At 52.2% G+C, this 17,025-nt stretch overlaps 1 protein-coding gene and 1 long non-coding RNA gene across 6 annotated transcripts in view; both read right to left on the bottom strand.

The window, feature by feature from the left end:
• The window catches only part of SH3PXD2A (SH3 and PX domains 2A), a 243,415-nt gene that overhangs the window by 39,678 nt on the left and 186,712 nt on the right, over window positions 1–17,025 (bottom strand). The gene's annotated exons all lie outside the window — the stretch shown is intronic.
• Window positions 4,842–17,023, bottom strand: LOC122445945. Its single transcript, XR_006270731.1, has 2 exons — window positions 4,963–17,023; window positions 4,842–4,886 (listed from the first exon to the last, which is right to left on the bottom strand). It is a non-coding gene; the product is annotated as an uncharacterized LOC122445945 (long non-coding RNA).

Raw genomic sequence — 17,025 nt, 5'->3', positions numbered from 1 at the left:
ATCATTTTATAGATATGGGAATTGAGGGGCAAAACGGTTACATGTAGCTACTCAGTGGCACAGTGGGATCTGAACACAAGCCTTTCGCGTGGTCTAGAAGGAAAGGCCCTCTATCATGCTTCTGTGTGCACACCCAGCAGGGCTCAGAAGGCCCAGATATGTTGGTCTTTCTGATCCGTCACTGCCTGGGCCTCATCCTTCAAAACCATTACCTTTGTGAAGTTCCTGTGACTCTCTGTGAGCTGGCCTTCTACTCTCCTTCCCTCATGTTCTCCCTGCACCCTGACCTTGGGTTTGGGTTGGCTGTCACCCCAGCTAGACCAAGAGCTCTTTGAGGACAAAGGCCATGTCTTGCTCATCTTGGTATCCTGTCGAGCCCCTGCCTGGCTCAGTGTTTGACAAAGAAGGGACTCAGGGAGCAGCTGTTGAACACGAAATGCAGTAACAAGATGGGCACAAGGCTTCCTTCACCTTGCCTGGCTTCTCCCTCCACACTAGTCCCCCCTGCTTCCCTCAGCCTCAGTCTCTCTGAGTCTAGCTCCTGGGGTCAGCACTGGGCATTTGCTTTACAACTCCCATCCCTCTGGCCTGGCATCTTCTGCCAACTAGAGCCCAATATAGTTCTTCAGCCCCTGGGCAGTGTTCCTTCCTCTGGTCCCTTAAACTAGGGAGGTACCTCTGATTCACAGTTCACTTGGAGAGATTTACCCACAGGGACCTAAGCCCAGGAGATCTCTGTTGCTTGTTGCATAACATGTCCAGGATCACCCAGGAAGCCCATATCCCCACCCATGAGCTCTCCCAGTCTGCTGTGTGTGAGCATAGCACCTGATTGGGCCATTTTCATTTGGGCCTCTCCCCTCACAGGAATGGCAAAGCCAAGCTCAGGGAGGTCCCACAAGCCCAGCACCAGGGACAAGCCCACGCCCTGGGGCGAGGCTTCTGGAAGAATGCAGAGGGAATTCTATGAACCAACAGCCCCTTCAAACTCAAAGCAGTTTCATGGGCTGGCTGCAGGCCTCCACTGGGACTCTTGGAGCCATAGTGTCTCACACAGGGAACACACTGCCCTCTTCCATGGTGGGCGCAACTCAGGGGGGCGCCTCTGGAAAGGGCAGCCCCAGAGCCCTGCTACATCCCACCCTCAGAGGATGTGGGGAAAGCTACTCAGAGGAAATAGCTTCCCCCACCATGGTGCTTCTGCCCAAGGGAACCACAGGAGATTTAACTAAGAGGCTGCAGAGTGTACAGGGAAGAGGCTAGCTATCTGAACTCTATGGGCTTTCCTCCCTGTGAAAGAGAAGTCCTGCCATCTGTGCTTTACAAGGCAAGGGTGGTGACTACACAGTGGAAGGTGCCTGGCTCACTGTTTGATATACAGGAGGAGCTTCAGCCATTCCTTTCTTGCCTTTCCCAGAGTTTCTGACATCAATGGTCTCCACAAAGCAGAACTAGGTTTAAGCTGAGGTTGGAATACCCTGGGCATGGGATGACCATCCTGAGCCCTAATTGGGTCTGTGTGATTTAGGAAGCTTCTCTCCTTGAGTTGGGCTTCCCAAGGGCTCAGTGGTAAAGAATCAGCCTGCCAATGCAGGAGATGTGGGTTCGATCCCTGGGTTGGCAAGATCCCCTGGAGGAGGAAATGGAAACCCACCCTAGTATTCTTGCCTGGAAAAATCCCATGGACAGAGGAGCCTGACAGGCTATATAGTCCATGGGGTTACAAAGAGTCAGACACTACTGAGGGACTGAGAGTGTACACAAACACCATCTCCTTGAGCTTCTCCTACCTCAGGGCACCATCTTGTCATCTTAGTTTCTAAGTTAATGAGGCCGAGTACAGCTCCTATCTCAATCCAAGGAGAAAAGGCCACACCCCTAGTTCAGTTGCCCCAGAGACTGCCTGGGGTCAACTATCTCATTCTTAGTCTCACCAGTTACAATGATTGGTCAGTCAGTAGTGACTGACATCCATGGGCACCAATCAAGGAGATTTTCCATTTCTGCCCTGTCACTCTCTGGTGCCTCAGCCCCCACCCCTTAAGGGGAGGAGTCTGCAGAGTTACCACCCTGCCTCCTTGTACACCAGCAATCCCAGTCCCCTCCTTCCCCTTGAGATGGAAGGCTCCACGACTGGGGATCAAGCCGTCCTTAATGATCTCTATGCCTCAATGTGTGACACACAGTAGGAGATAAGTTGGGGAATGACTCAATGCTTCATCTCTAGCCCCTGACTACACACTCACTTAATTGCATGGTTTGGTTCTCCCCACTCTGAATGGGCTTCCCTAGTAGTTCAGATGGTAAAGAATCTGCCTGCAATGCAGGAGACCCTAATTCAATCCCTGGGTTGGGAGGATCCCCTGTAGAAGGGAATGGTAATCCACTCCAGTATTCTTGCCTGGAGAATTCCATGGACAGAGGAGACTGGCGGGCTATAGTCCATGGGGGTCACAAAGAATCAGACACGACTGAGCGACTAACACATGTACTCTGACAGCCTGCCTGTGATCAACACCCCACCACAGTCAGCAGCAAGATTCTGGCACCTGATGGCAGAGACACAGAAAGGAAGCTAGGAAGTCACTGACCAAGCCTGCCCTCCATGAGGTCACCCCGCCACCACAGGGCCCTTGAGGAGAGACTATTCCAGAAGTGGTTCTAAGGTTGGGAGGCCTGGATGGAACAGATGTCTGGATGTTGAGGTGGGCCTTGAAGAGTTCCGCGCCCCCAACCCCCCTTAAACATGTCTTTGCCCTGCCAGGCCCAACTCAGCACAGCTGAGTCCGAGCCCGCGGCCATGGCAGGCTCTAACTTCACTCTCCAGGAAGTGAGCGATATCATCATCAGCTCCTGTTCCCCAACCCTGGCCTGTCCCCCAGCCTAGAATGTGGGTGTCTCCAACCCTGTTCTCTGTCCTGGTCTCTGGATCAGAGCTCCAAGCAAACCTGGCTCTAAATCCACCCAGGCCGTGGAGGGATGGCCCCATGGGGCCTGAGAGATCAGGGTACGGAAGGCAGGCCACAATCTTCCTCCCAGCCGCCACATCAGCACTGATAAAATACTCTGGCCCCAACAAAAGCGGAGGCCTTCTGAGTCCAAAGAGGGGGAGTCTGCATCAGCTGTGTGGTGAGACCTGGGACACAGGACTGGCGTGGAAGCAGAAGAGTAGAGCGAAGCCTTCATCGGGGAGGTTCCACAGCAGGAGCCCTGGCTGCTCCCTCCCGTGGGGCAAAGCCCTGCTGAAGAGGCAGGCTTCCTCTCTGTCCTCTGGGGAACAGTCGGTTACAATCCATATCTTAAGTCTTAAAAGTCAGTCATAGAAGTTAGAAGTATATTGCAAATATAAATTGAGAAATAGATCCATTCCATAAGGACATATTAATTTTTCAAAAGGGATAATTTTGACCGTCACCCATCTCATTGGCATCTGGGAGGGACAGCTTTCAGCGACGTGGGACAGCTGCTATAACTCGGAATGTTTGGTCTTTTTAAATATGAAGCAATAAAGTGAAAAAACAACGTCCCTTAGGAACAATTTTAATAAAATAATGAAGGTCTTAGATGTGCTCAGATAAACTCTTAGTGAAACACCATGAAGTAATGTTGTTTAAGGGGAATGGTGAATAAGCTAAAACATTTGTGAACAGGGTAGACTAGTAATTCAAACATCACAACTCATTGGCAAGGAGGTCCAGGTGTTCGCCAACGCCGGTCTTACTCCCACGACCAAGGCCAGGGGAAGCACACCCATCAGTGTCAATACTCCTGGTGCAGTATTATTTATACCCAAGTGTGAAGGAGTTGATGTGGTGCTTGCCGAAGGGGTGCTGGCTGAGGCAAGGAGAGGGGCTTCCCAGGGCTAGGGGGGGCCAGGAGGGGTGAGGGCCCCATTATTTTGCTATCTTTATAGGCTGGTCAGAGTCTGCTCCAATGTGCTAAGCCATTTTCATTATATCCCTACCCCACTGTGCTAGGAACATGGTAGATATACAGAAAACACCAGCTTAAATATGCAGTAGGGTCAAGATACTTGGCTGGTGGGCAAGACGGAGGCAAGGATGACCCAGGTAGACAAGAAAGACTCAGGGGAAATGGACTTCTCTAATTCCTCACCTCAAAATGAACTGGGCTAGGCAAACCCCTGCCCCCAGATAAGTGGAGGCTGGTAGAAGCCTCCTATGCTGGGCCTTCAGGACCCTTCACTGGCTTGAATTTTGGCCTCTCTTTTTAAGTCCCAGAGCGATCGATTTCACAGATCTCGTTTAACTTGAGAAGGACGGGGGAGGAGGGGCAAGGAAAACTGCATTCTTCCCCTTCAAAGCCAAGAATCCAAAGTAATACTTCTGGTGGTAACTGATCCGGCCTGTTTGTGATTACAGCCCCTTGCTTGCTTTCTGGCAGAAGGGCCCTGGAGCCCCACAGCACGGCTGATGGGGACAGACACCCTCGCTCACTTGGATAATCTTGTCCTCGTCTGACATGACCAAAAGCGTCTGTCAGCCACTCTGCTTTCAGCAGTTCTCCAGGGCAACTCTTCAAAACATCACTTTATTTTACAAGGGGAGGGGAGAAGCCACCCCTAACCCCTATCATGAAATTCCACAACACTAATCATATTCCTTCTGTTACCAGCACCAGCCTGGAAAACACAGCAGCACCAGCTGCCTCATTGGCTGATGCAAATTGAAGGGGAGAGGGAGGCTTACGATTGGACAATCTTCCTCCTTTGCCTATCCCCTCCCTTTTATCAGTGGAGAACACACACACACCACTTTTGCTGTCATAGCACAGTGAAGAACACACACACACACACACACACACACACACCCCTTTTGCTGTCATAGCACAGTGAAGAACACACACACACACACACACACACACCCCTTTTGCTGTCATAGCACAGTGAAGAACACACACACACACACACACCCCTTTTGCTGTCATAGCACAGTGAAGAACACACACACACACACACACACACACACACCCCTTTTGCTGTCATAGCACAGAAATGGCTTCGCAAAGCTCAAGACTATTTCTCAGCTGTTCTTTCTCCGGAAATTTAATCTGTGGAGCACTTGGCCTCACAAAGCCCATTCCAAAGGTGTCCAGGAGCCCACGGGCCCTGTGATCATCATTACAAACCCAGGGATGTTTGTAGCCAGTGACCCATTTGGCTGCTTGGAGAGCTGGCTGAAAGTTGCCAACATGGTCAGATTCCCCTTGCCTGCTCCCTCTAAGCTGAAACTGGCTTTTTTTTTTTTTTTGGAGCCCCATGGCTTAGAGGGGATCTGAGAAGTCCTGGCACTATGGAGACAAAAGGCCTGCTTCCTGCCTGGCTTGGTAAAACTGTAATGGTCATGGGGAATAGGGGAGGCTGGTGTTTGGAAAGCAGCCGTGCCCACTGTCTTCACTCCTAACCACACGTGAGGAAAGGTGATGCTCAGGAGGAAGAGCAGCTTGCCTGAGATCACCTGGTTAGCGGGTGGCTCAGCTTGGAACCTAGACTGACTGAAATTGACTTTTATACAAAGCTTGTCATTCCCCCCATGAGGCTGCTCTGCCCATTGAGATGACACCCTGAGCACGGCGCCAAGTGGCAACCCGCTGACCCAATGCCTTGAGCAAGAAGCAGGTGCCTGGAATTGGCAGAATACCCCCCACCCCAGGCGCCAGGAGGTCACTTGGCCAGGGTGGAGGTCACTTGGGGGGCCAAGGTCACTTGTGGGGGTGGAGGCCTGTGGCCAACACTGCAGTCGCTGGTGCCGGGACAAGGCCCCAGGCTGTCTTGATTGCAGCAGCTCAACATTCTGCCTCAATCAAAAGATGGTGAGCCTGCTGAGCAGAGAGGAGGCTGGGGCTTTTGTGAGGGCGCCGGTTAGAAGTAGAGAAAACAAATAAGAAAAGACAGAGTGTCCAGAAACCCCAGGAGTGGAGGCCCGGCCAACCTCAACAGAGACCCCACCACCTTCCTGCGGGGAGGGAGGGACATGAGGGATGGGGAAGGCAGCACTTCGGGCTGGAGCAGCGGCGGCAGTGGGGTGGCGTGGAGGTGGGGGCAAGGAACACAGCCAGCCAGTGGGATAGCCCCACCTGGATCCCGAGAAGTGTTGCTGAAAGGGGTGTTTGCCTTCACGCCGAGGCATCTGAAGATGACCTTGCTGGGGGAAGGCACCTTGTCTGAAAAATGAGCCTGTCTGAGTGCAGGTGGTTGGGGAGGATACAAGGAGAGAGGCTCTCTTTCTCTCGGGCCTGCCTCTGCTGTCTGTGTCCTGGCTCCAGCTGCAGCACCAGGCTGAGGGGTCCAGGGAGGGGAGCTGAAGAGCCCGCTTACCTCCTCCTTCACCTGGAGGACAGGCTGGGCCCCAGTCTGTGAGTGGGTGGATAGTGTGGCCTCGAAGGTGCCTCAGAGACAGCTACCTTGGCACCTGCCATCCCTAGCTCATGCAGCAGACCTGCCACAAACTCCATGGGACACTGGGCAAATGATGTCAGGCCTCCACTCTTCCTCTGTCAAAGGGAGGTTTAGGCAGACGGTCAGAAATATGTCCTGCAGCCTGTTTCCTTCTCCTGACATTTGAGGTCCTTGAGACCCTCAATATGCCCCTTCGGCCTGTTATCACTTAGGGGACGTCTCCTCTCTGGCAGCCCCAGAGCCTGGCCAGATCCCCCTCATCTGTGCCACCGCCATACCGTCACACATGCCGTGTACTCAGCTTAGAGCATTTTCCTCCTTCAGCTCCTTGATCACGGCCTATTTCCTCCAGCCATGACCACCCACCCCAGGCACTACCCCATCTCTGAACCTGGAACAGACCATGCCTTACAGTCCCACCCTCCCAGCCCCTCAGTAACACTGGCCCCAGTGGCACTGGGCTTTCTGCCTCACACATAGCAGGTGCAGTGTCAATATGATAGACTTACTGCATCCAGGCCTTTACCCTGAGGGAAGAGAAAGCCCTAGAATACTGTCTATGGGGGAAGACAGGGACGACTGCTTCTTGTCAACTGCTGCACCCAGTGCTGGGCACACAGCAGGTGCCCCGTGTGTGTGGACGGAATGAGCAAACCACATCCTATGGACGCAGTCCTTGCATATGAGAGGTCATTCAGACAGTGCTGAGACCGCTGAGGGGAAGGAGGTGGGATGGAGCTCTTCACTGGGTCATGAGGGGCCCCTGGGAAGGGGCCAGGGTAGGTCTATTTATTCCGACAAAGGGACGGCAGAGCAGGCTGGGGTCCTGACAAGCATGGCTCAGGCACAGTTCAGGCTCGGCTCTCACACCCTCAGTCCTGGTAAGCAGATCAGGGAGACCACAAGTGCCCTTGACCCATCCACCCATCCAGTCCAGCCCCACCTCATGGACCTGGCTGAGCCAGATGCCAGAACACTCACAACTCTTCTGCAGGAAACCGGACCAGCAAACATCCCTTCCCTTTCATATTCCCTCCGCCCCACGCCTTGGCCTTGCTCCTACCCCAGCTGGGGCTTCAGCAGGACTGACCTCTGCTCTCCTGCTCTCTGTGGCCTGGAGAATTCACACAGCAGAGAGCTCTGGGGCTTGGCTTTTCAAACAAGTAAAATCCACAAGGAAGAGAAATGCAAACATCCAGATTTCCCAACCCTGGATAAACAGCACTGGATAAGGAGTGTGGCAGCCTGGGCCCCACCTCCCCGCTATGCAACCTCCGGGCAAGTCACTGACCTTCTCTGGGCTTCAATTTCCACCTGAAAAGGAGAGGATGCCAACATCTGCCACTCTCCTTTCCAAGGTGTTATACAAACACAGGGTTCTATGTCTTATAAAACATAAACTATTCTGATTCAGACAGAGCTCACGTTGAAAAACGTCCCAAATCCACTACTAGTTGGTATCAGTGGACACTTGCTCCCCAGGAGGCCTTGACATCCCCGATCACCCCCTCTTCCCCAGATGAGTCTTCCCCAGAGAACAGACACACAGGCTTTACAGCACTTAAGATATCCCTTAAACACTAAGGTTCTGGGACACAGGGATCCAAGGGTAGCCCATGGCAATGCCAACAGGCCAGACAGAACAGGAGAGAGGGCCCTGCAATCACAGCACACCAGCTCAGAGACCCACTCATGGTTTGCTCACTTCGTGGCCAGTCCCTGGCAGACTCCTCCTCCAAGTCTGGCTTTCTCTCACCTCTCACGATGCCTGGGCCATTTCCCCACCATCTAGTCCATAACAGCTGAGGCAGGCAGATGCATTTTAGCCTGAGGCTGAGAGGTGCCTGACTAAGAAGGGAATGTGGAGCCAGGGCTGAGACAATTAAATGAAACCCCCTCCTGAGAGCTCCATAAAGCATGTTCCAGACATGAAGTTGGGGGTTACACGAGCCTGAAGCTTCTCTCCACTTCCTGGCATTTGACAGCTCAGCTCCCAGTGAACACTGGCTTCCACGAGGCTTCCCAACTGGGCTAACTGGATTACCCTGCTGTTCCTCCACAGTGAGGCCAGGGAGTCCAGGTCAGCATCAAGAACCCAGAGGATGAGATTACAGAGTCTGAAAAGATGCTGAGAGAGATGAGAGTGGTTACTCAGGCAAACCTCACATCTACCAGAGTGATTACTGAAAGCCCAACTGCTGAGGGTATACTATCACACAGCCGCGGGACCATCTGCGGAAAGAACAAGGGGCAGCAACCCCAATTCCCCGAGGTCCCTAACAAATTATATCCCAGAAAGCGCTACAGTGAAGTTTGTTTTAATTTAAGAATGCAGGAAACCTGCAGAGGGATCTTTATCTTGCACTTCAGCAGGACTATCACTTCTCCTGGCGACAAAGCCCGGTGTGAGTGAGTGAGTGAGTGTGTGTGTGTGTGTGTGTGTGTGTGTGTTGGGGGCGGACAGAGGGTCTCCAGTGTTGCCCGTTCCCCAGGCATCTGGGCCAGGATATGTCTGGGGAGCGGAGGGAATGGAGTCACCCAATGGCCACACTGCAAGACTCCCATCAGGTGTGTGGCGGTCACTACCCCAGAACAGAATGCCCTGGCCTGCTACTACATGGCTTCTCCTCCTTCTCTGCCCTCACTCACCACCTCTCCCCGAAAGTGCCTTGCTTCTAATTCTTCCTCCATTCTCCAAGCTCCAAGCATTCTCAGCTCCACCTGCACCTCTTCAGAGAGGCGTTTCCTGGCCACACTCTATCACCTCCTTCCTCTGACTAATCATTATCATAATGCCCGTTTATTTCCTGCACTGCACTTATCAAAATCTAGATTTATTTTCCTTTTTCACATATGACTGTTTCTCTAGCACATGTAAGCCCTGTAAGTGTGAGACTCTGTTGGCCTCGGTCACCTCTGAGCACCAGTCTAGAACTTAGTCAAGTAGTATGGACTCAGTGATGACTGATCACCTGAAGACTGGCCTTGGTGGGCTCTGGGCAGCGTGTGGTTCAACCGGTCCCTTGCTGTCCAAACCCAGAAAAGCAGCCTTTGAGATCCGGTGAGAGGACTCAGTACAATCTTGCTTTCTCCCTGCTCCACTCCCCCCACCAAAAAGAGGGGAAGCTAGGTATTGCTATGGGGCTGAGGCTGGGATGAGCTGGTGTCACTCTGGCACTTCAGCTGGGTTTCCAAGGTCACCCTGGATCCACATCTTTTGTTCAGAAATGTCTATTCAAGGAAAGGCTGTGGGACATGATTGGTCCATAGAGCCAATGTGAGGTCAGGGTGACTGGCCACTCCACTTGCCGAACCTGAATAGGTGGAGGTGAGAGGGGGAGCACCTGGGGGCCCACTGCCCCACCCAGCCACCTGGCAGCTGGCTCCAGGCAGGTGGCTGGCAGCCCTTATTGCTGGCAAGCCCCTGGATGCCTCCCTGACAACAGCCAGTGTAGATCTAGCTCGAGGGAAGATCTATTTCCAGTCCTCCAGTCCTGGACACACCTTCCCCCGCCATCTGCCTCCCCACAGCCAGGACTGCTTGCTTCAAATACTCCTATTCTCAGGTCCCTCTCCTGCTCACCTATTTTCCATGACCCCACCCTGCTCCCCACCTGCTGCTGCCCACCTTCTGCCTTCTTCATCAAGCCTTACCTCCTGAGACAACTGTATGCCTGCCTTGCCATCTTAGCCCCAACGGGCTCTCTGCCTTCCACCTGGCACTCCACTCACAGGGTTCGAGAATTCCTTCCCCTCTCTCCTATCTATCCCCCCATCTCCTATCTACCCCCACTTTCTCCAAGGCCCAGCTCAATGCCTCCAACTCCTCTAGGTAGCCTTTCCCAACTATGCTAGACCCTGCCCCCAGCACATCAGTTTTGTGCATGCCACAGAGCTACTGAGTGACGGTCAGCAGGGGGTATCACAGGTAGGCCTCTCCTCTCCCAGCCTTTGCATGAAGCCCCTGATCCCACGAGGTCTACTCCTGGGTCACCAAGGGGACTCTGACTCCAACTCTTCCCTGACACACAGACAGGGCCAAGAACAGCTGCCAAGCCAAGGCTCCAAGGGGTCAACTCAGGTCTCCAGCATGGTCTCCTGCTGCCATGCCCTATAGCAAGCTCCCTCTGCCGTACCTACCTCACAGACCATCAGGGCTGAGAGAAACCTCAGACACCATGAACTGCAACCTGTTTTCTAGCCAGGTGGGAAACTGACGCCACAAGAGGGCAACTGACTAGCTGTGTGTTCCAAGGTCAGTTGGTGGCTGAGCTGCCCCAGTCCAGCCGCCTTAATGTCATGTAGTGGTGGTGGTTTAGTTGTTAAGTTATGTCCTACTCTTGCAACCCCATAGACTGTAACCCCCCAGGCTCTTCCCAGGCAAGGATTCTGGAGTAGGTTTTCATCCCCTTCTTCAGGGGATCTTCTCGACCACGTCTCCTCCACTGCAAGAGAAGTCTTTACTGCTGAGCCACCAGGGACTGAGCCACCAACAACTATCATGTACTGAGCACTTAATTCCTCTTGAACAAGCACATACTAACTCCACAGCTATGGGTACAATTAGCACCATTTTGCAGGCAAGGAGACCGACGTTTACTTAGAACATTCAAGTAACTTCCAAGGCTCACCACTAGTAAGTACTAAATCAAGAACCAAATCAAGATTAAAACCAGGCTGATCTAAGTTGAACCCATACTTTTCATTGCCAGGCTATCGTGCAATCTTATTTTCAGAACCTTCTCCAGCCAGGGTGACTAAAGCTGGGCTGAGGGGCCCAAAGTTGGATTAGAATGCTCACTTCTGTTCCTGACTTATGCTCGATGGCCCCTTGCCTTCCAGCCAGCTTCATGAAGTGGGCAACAACTGCCCCCCAGAGACAGCCTTGGAGCAGCATGGACTTTGTAATCGCTCATCAGGCTGACATAGCAGGAACATGCATGTGTTGTACTTAGGAAGAGAAGCGTGTCAGAGATCAAGGCTTTCTATCAGCTGGGACAGGACCTCATGGGGGCCAGTTAACACAACCAAATATGGCTCTCAGAACCAGAACCAAACTCTTAAAAGGCTGTTGCACAGTTAAGAGTGTTAGTTCACTTATCTGTAACGCAGACTGCAAGAAACTTGTCCTTCTAGAAACAGCCTATCCTATCTTTATTTGGACATCTTTTCAAGAGCAGATTGGTAATATGAATTACTAATCAGCTGGCTCCTTAGTAAGCACAGAGTCTAACTAAAAGACATAGAGGATATATAGGAGAAGTCCATTTAAGACATCAGAAAATCTGCAGAAGTAGCCCAGTCTCACAATACAGTCCATTCATTAAGTACTCAGCATGCTTGCATCAGTTAGAGTTTATTTATTTATTTTTATTTTTTATTTTTTCATTTATTTTTATTAGTTGGAGCATCAGTTAGAGTTTAAACTCCATAAAGGCAGGAACTGTATGGGTATGCATGTAATCAGCATAGGGCCTGGAACACAAGAGGTATTTAAGAACTGTGAAATAAATGACAAAGTGAAGAGTGTATACAGTGTATATCTCACTTACAAAAAGCCTATGTAGAACTGGCTATAACAGTGTTCATGGAGAAATATCTAAGGAATAGAACAGGTACATCTTCAGTGTTAAGAAGTTTCCAACTCACAAAATATATGACTTAAGAATGCATCATTTTTGACAACGAAAAATAATCATTAGGACATACAAATCTGAGAGGAAAGCTTATTAGTTTGTCTTATTGATAAAGATATTTGTTAAATAATAAATGGTTACATTTCATTGGAGGGAAAAAAAACCCCACATAGTATGTATCACTGTTCTCTTATACTCAGGAGGAAATGGATTCCTGCTTATATCACACAGTTAGATCTTAAACCTAACATTCTGACTCCTGATTCTTTGCTTTTTCTACTACACACAGCTGTTAAATAAGTAAAATAGATGCAGCCAACATGTTTTCAGATAACTTACCTCCCTATATCTCTTTTCTTTAAAACTTGTGCTCCAAGCCACTGATGAAGAGGTTAGAAAGGTAGCCATGTTTATACCCTATGACATTTTTCCTGGACACAGCTGATTGGTCCAGAGTTGGACACCTGATCCAAAGTCTGCCAATCCATTGGCTGGCCAGGAACCAATCAGATTCGAGTTTCAAAGTTTGAACCTGTAGAACCAGAGACCATCCACAGTTGATGGCTGTTATCTTGACTGAAAAATCTGGTCCTGACAAGCCAACATCAGGTGAATGGGCCACTGTTATGAGTGTACAGGAAGAGAAGGAAGCCTGGTCTGCAGTTAGGAGATCACAGCTGGGCTTTAAATCCACCTGGTACCGGAGAGAGGGAGAAGGGTAGCTGCTTTGTCTCCTGCCAGTTTTCTGGTTCCCAGTCCTTGTGAGGCTGGGGTGTCCTTCCTATCCTTGGGTTCTGGTGAGATTTTCCCAAATCCTTTTAGTAAACTGTTAAGTAAGTTTGAGTGGGTGTCTGTCCTCTGCTCACTACTCAACTGGGGGACTAAAGCATTGACTTTGGAGTAGACTGAAGATTCTCAAACTCCCCAAGGCTTAGTTTTCTTACCTATAAAATTTCTCACCTGTATGGACCAGGAGCTCAAAATTTCTTGCCAATACAATACTTTTACCTTAGTCCTATAGCTATGTGCCTCCAAGGAAGTATTGTATAATATCTTCCAAGGTTATCACACTAATGCCAGGAAAGAAGCAAAGACTCAGAGTAGGAAAGCTGGATCAGGAAAAAAAAAATGATCATCTGCTGACTCATATCCCCACATCCCCTGGCTGGCTCCTAGTCCTGAGAGAAGGAAACCATCCTGGAAAGTTGGAGGCAGCTTTGCTTAACACAGAAATCAGAGCAACTGCCATCAAGATTCTGCCAGAAGTCAGACCAGATTTTGCCTGCTGGAAGGTAAAGCCAATGTGGTCTTTGAGGCGTAAGAATGTCTTACAAAGGCAGCATCTCAGGCACTGTTGTTTATGTCAAGGGTGGAGGGCTTTTAAAGGATAAGACAAAAATGGCTGGCAAATCTAACAAAACTGCTGAGTCTTTCTGCTATATTTGTCCCTGTAGATCAATGGAGAGAGTCCTTTTCTGGCTGGGCCCCACGCCCATTGTTTAATCAAAAATTTTTCCCTGAAGCCACTCAAGTCCCACCACTGTGGGCGTCTTTGACATCTATCCACTTGCATTCCCCAGAATAGGCTTGTCCTTGGTGTTGGGAATTCACCACCCTTCTCAGATCCTCTTAGCTGTGGCTTATCCCCAAGCTCCAACTGACAATTAACAACAAGAACCCCCACTACCAATGAGCACCATGCTGGAAAGAGGCACACAGAGCCATCCTCCTGCAACAACGCTCCAGGGAGCCTTGTCATCATCTCAGCCAAGCCATGTCTGTCCTTGACCTGCAGCATCGCCAACTCAGTGATGATCCTTCCCCGGATCAGCCCATTCTCACCCTCCCCCCACTTCCTCTGGAGAAGGGAGAGATCTCAGCTGTTGGGACTTTAGGAAAATGACTTAACCTCTTAAACTGTTACTTCAGACACAAAGTGCTTAAAGTGCCTTCTACCACACAGGGTTGTTCCATGATTCCAGTAAGATGATGCATGTGAAGTGCATGGCCTGAACCTGTGTTTACTATTTACTGACTCTGAATTGCCTTCTAGACACATCTCTCTTTAGATGAATGAGATTACAGAGTATGGGCACAACCACACGTCAAAAATCCCCAGGAGACTGTGTGGTCCCTTCCAGAGGGTTCTGACGAGTGAGCAGAGACAGAGGTGGTTGGGTCCCTCTACGGACACCCTATTCAAGGAGCTTTCAGCCAAGTGAGACGGGGATACAGGAAGAGCCCTGGCTCCCAGAGGGCAAGGCCAGCCCCCAGGGCGCAGGGTGGTGCTAACTGGAGCTGCTGTCCCAACAATTTGAGTGGAAATCCCTTAAGACACCCACCAGTCCTAAGGTCAAAGGCGTCACAATTGACTCTTTGTCCTGGAGTTCAAAAGCCTCACTCACCACTCCTTCCAAAGCCAGTTTGCAGGATGCACAACACATCTCCCCTCCCCCACCATCAGCCATCCAGCCCCCTGAACTGGGAAACCACTCTCCCAAGGATCTGCAGTTGGCCCTCTTCCTTTCTCCTCTTCACCCACTCGGTTTCTCCGGTTAAGCTGGTTTTACACTGCAGGAGGGCTCCTTGTTTCAGACGGCAACAGACAGTGTGGGTTTGCGTGGTGGACACAGCACTCCAAGGTCCTTGCGTTCACCAAGGGGAGAGACGTGAGGTCCAGGGAAGTGGGAAGGCCACGTTCAGGGAGGCTCTGTCTACCTGACACCCAGGGCCCTGTGGCATCTCCCAGCCGTGAAGCGGGCTTGGGGAAGTTATCTGCTCCAGGCCCTGATTCTGAGCACCCAGGAGACTGTCTCCATTTCACAGAAGGGGCGGCAGAGGCCCAGAGGGAGGAAGGAACCTAAAGTCACCCAGCAGGTGGGTGGTGGGCAGAATCCCGCTTCTAGGGATGGCAGCTCCCTCAGAGGGTCAGAGTGCCGACTGGGCTGCTCTGGGGAGTCAGTCTGCCTGAGCCCCTCAGACAGCCATCGGGGACTCCTCAGGAGAGGAGTACCTTATGGTTCCAGGTTTGCTGCAGAAGCCCCACTTTGTCAAGGTGCCCCCTCCTCCACTCCCAGGCAGGGTACTGGATGTGGGGTGACAGGGCAAAGGGAACCAAGGAGTCTGATAACAGGCTGACTGCCTTTAGTTGGTGGGGGGGGTCTCCTCTGTAGCCATCCTGGCCAGCAGCTGGTACCCAGGGACACGGGGGCTCACCACTCCCCATACAGACAAAGAGCTGCACTGGTGACATGAGGCAAGAGGGTCCCTAAGCCAGACATCTACTTCTGAGCAGCCCCGACTTTATATGGAAAAGCCAACACACCTTCCTTTGGACCACGCCCCCAAACAAACAGGTCTCTACCTCCTCAGTGGGTGTCTCCAATCCCACCAGTAGAGAGCCCTTTCTCTGGGTCTTGAGGTGCTTAGGGTTCCAGAGCCAGGCCCCTCAGACATGCAGCTTCTGTGGGGGCGGGGAGGTGGGGCTGATACTGTGACAAAGGCTGAAAGCCACGCCATGCAGGAAGGGGACCAGTGTGGGCACCTGGGGTGAAGGGCCCAGGCCTTACCCTGGGGACAGTTGGGTGGGGACAACGGCTGCCAACCACAGTGGTGATGACTCCAGACACAATGGCAGAGCCTGACCTCTCGGAGGGGAACAAGCTCTGAAGACTCCACTCCCAGGAGGGCCATGAGTCAGGTCTATGTTGGCATCACAGCCCTGTTCTCAGCACAGCCCCCGAGCCTCCTGCAGCAGGAGCCTAACCTCACCTCCCCCAGGAGGTCTGCTGGGATTTCCTCAGTACCTTTACTGCTGCTTCACTACTTGCTGCCCTTAGGCACATGAACCAGGGGCCCAAGAACATTCCTGTTCTGTTTTCGACTTAAGGTGTCTCACTTCCCCTCAGTTTTTCTGTGCCTCAGTTTTTCTCTCTCTAGAGTGGGCACAGACGTCCTTTGGTCTGTCTTCCTGTCAGAGCTTAAAACACTGGGAAGAATAGAGTGGAACAGGAAAAGAGCAGGCCCCTCCCCTCTGGGAGTGTCCTCCAAACACAGCTCAGAGAGGCTCCAACACAAGCTCGGTGCAGGGGCCCGTCCCCCACTGCAAACTGAAACCAAAACAGAGCACCCCAGGAACCAACTCAAGCGCCAGCAGGTCACCAGCAAACTGACAATGGGTGTCCTGGGCCAGAGTTCACCCCGGGCCCTGCAGGGGGTCGCACGGGCCTGCACCTCAGACTGGAGTGCTCCTCACTCCCCCTGAGAGACTCCTGCTGCTGAGGCACTGAGGCCCACTCGATGAGAACCCGGGAACTGGCAGCCCCCCAGACAGCCATCTGCCTGGCCCAGACAGGACAAAGCCTCAGTTCCCAATGACAGGGCGGCTCCTGTGGGACCCTCCCTGGCCCCAGGACCTGACTTCATCCCCCTGTCTGAGCCCTTGTCTCAGCTCAGCAGGGGGCAGTCAGCTCACCGCCCAGACACCAGCCAACCTCCACAGGCCTGGCCTTTCCTCAGACAACCCGCCCTAGGACCCTGGACCCCACAGTGACGTCATGGCCTGCCTGTCTCACCAGCCAGCCAGGTTCTTCCACCCCTGCCTCATTCCCAGCCTGGACTATGGCCCCAAGGGAGAAGATGCTGTAGGATGCCCCGGAGCTGGGCGCTACCTGACCCTGGGCCTCAGAGGGCACAGGATCCCTGCTCACGGGCTGGATGGTGGTACCCGTGCTGCCACCCTGGCCTTGCATTAACACAAGCCAGTTAATTACTCCGAGCGCTGGAGACATTCTTCCACCACCAGGCAAACTGCTGGCCTGCAGCCCAAACCAACAGGGGAAACTTCAGCCTCCTCGGCCCTCTCCCCGCCAGATGGAAATAACGTATAGCTGCAGAGGTGGGGGAGGAGGAGGGGAACAAAAACCAGCCGGGCTCCTGGTCTCCGGGCGGGCCAGCCAGCCAGCCGGGCAC

Source organism: Cervus canadensis, chromosome 8 (assembly GCF_019320065.1).
Source record: "Cervus canadensis isolate Bull #8, Minnesota chromosome 8, ASM1932006v1, whole genome shotgun sequence".
Lineage (NCBI taxonomy): Eukaryota > Metazoa > Chordata > Mammalia > Artiodactyla > Cervidae > Cervus > Cervus canadensis.
This window is presented reverse-complemented; position numbering and strand designations above follow the sequence as displayed.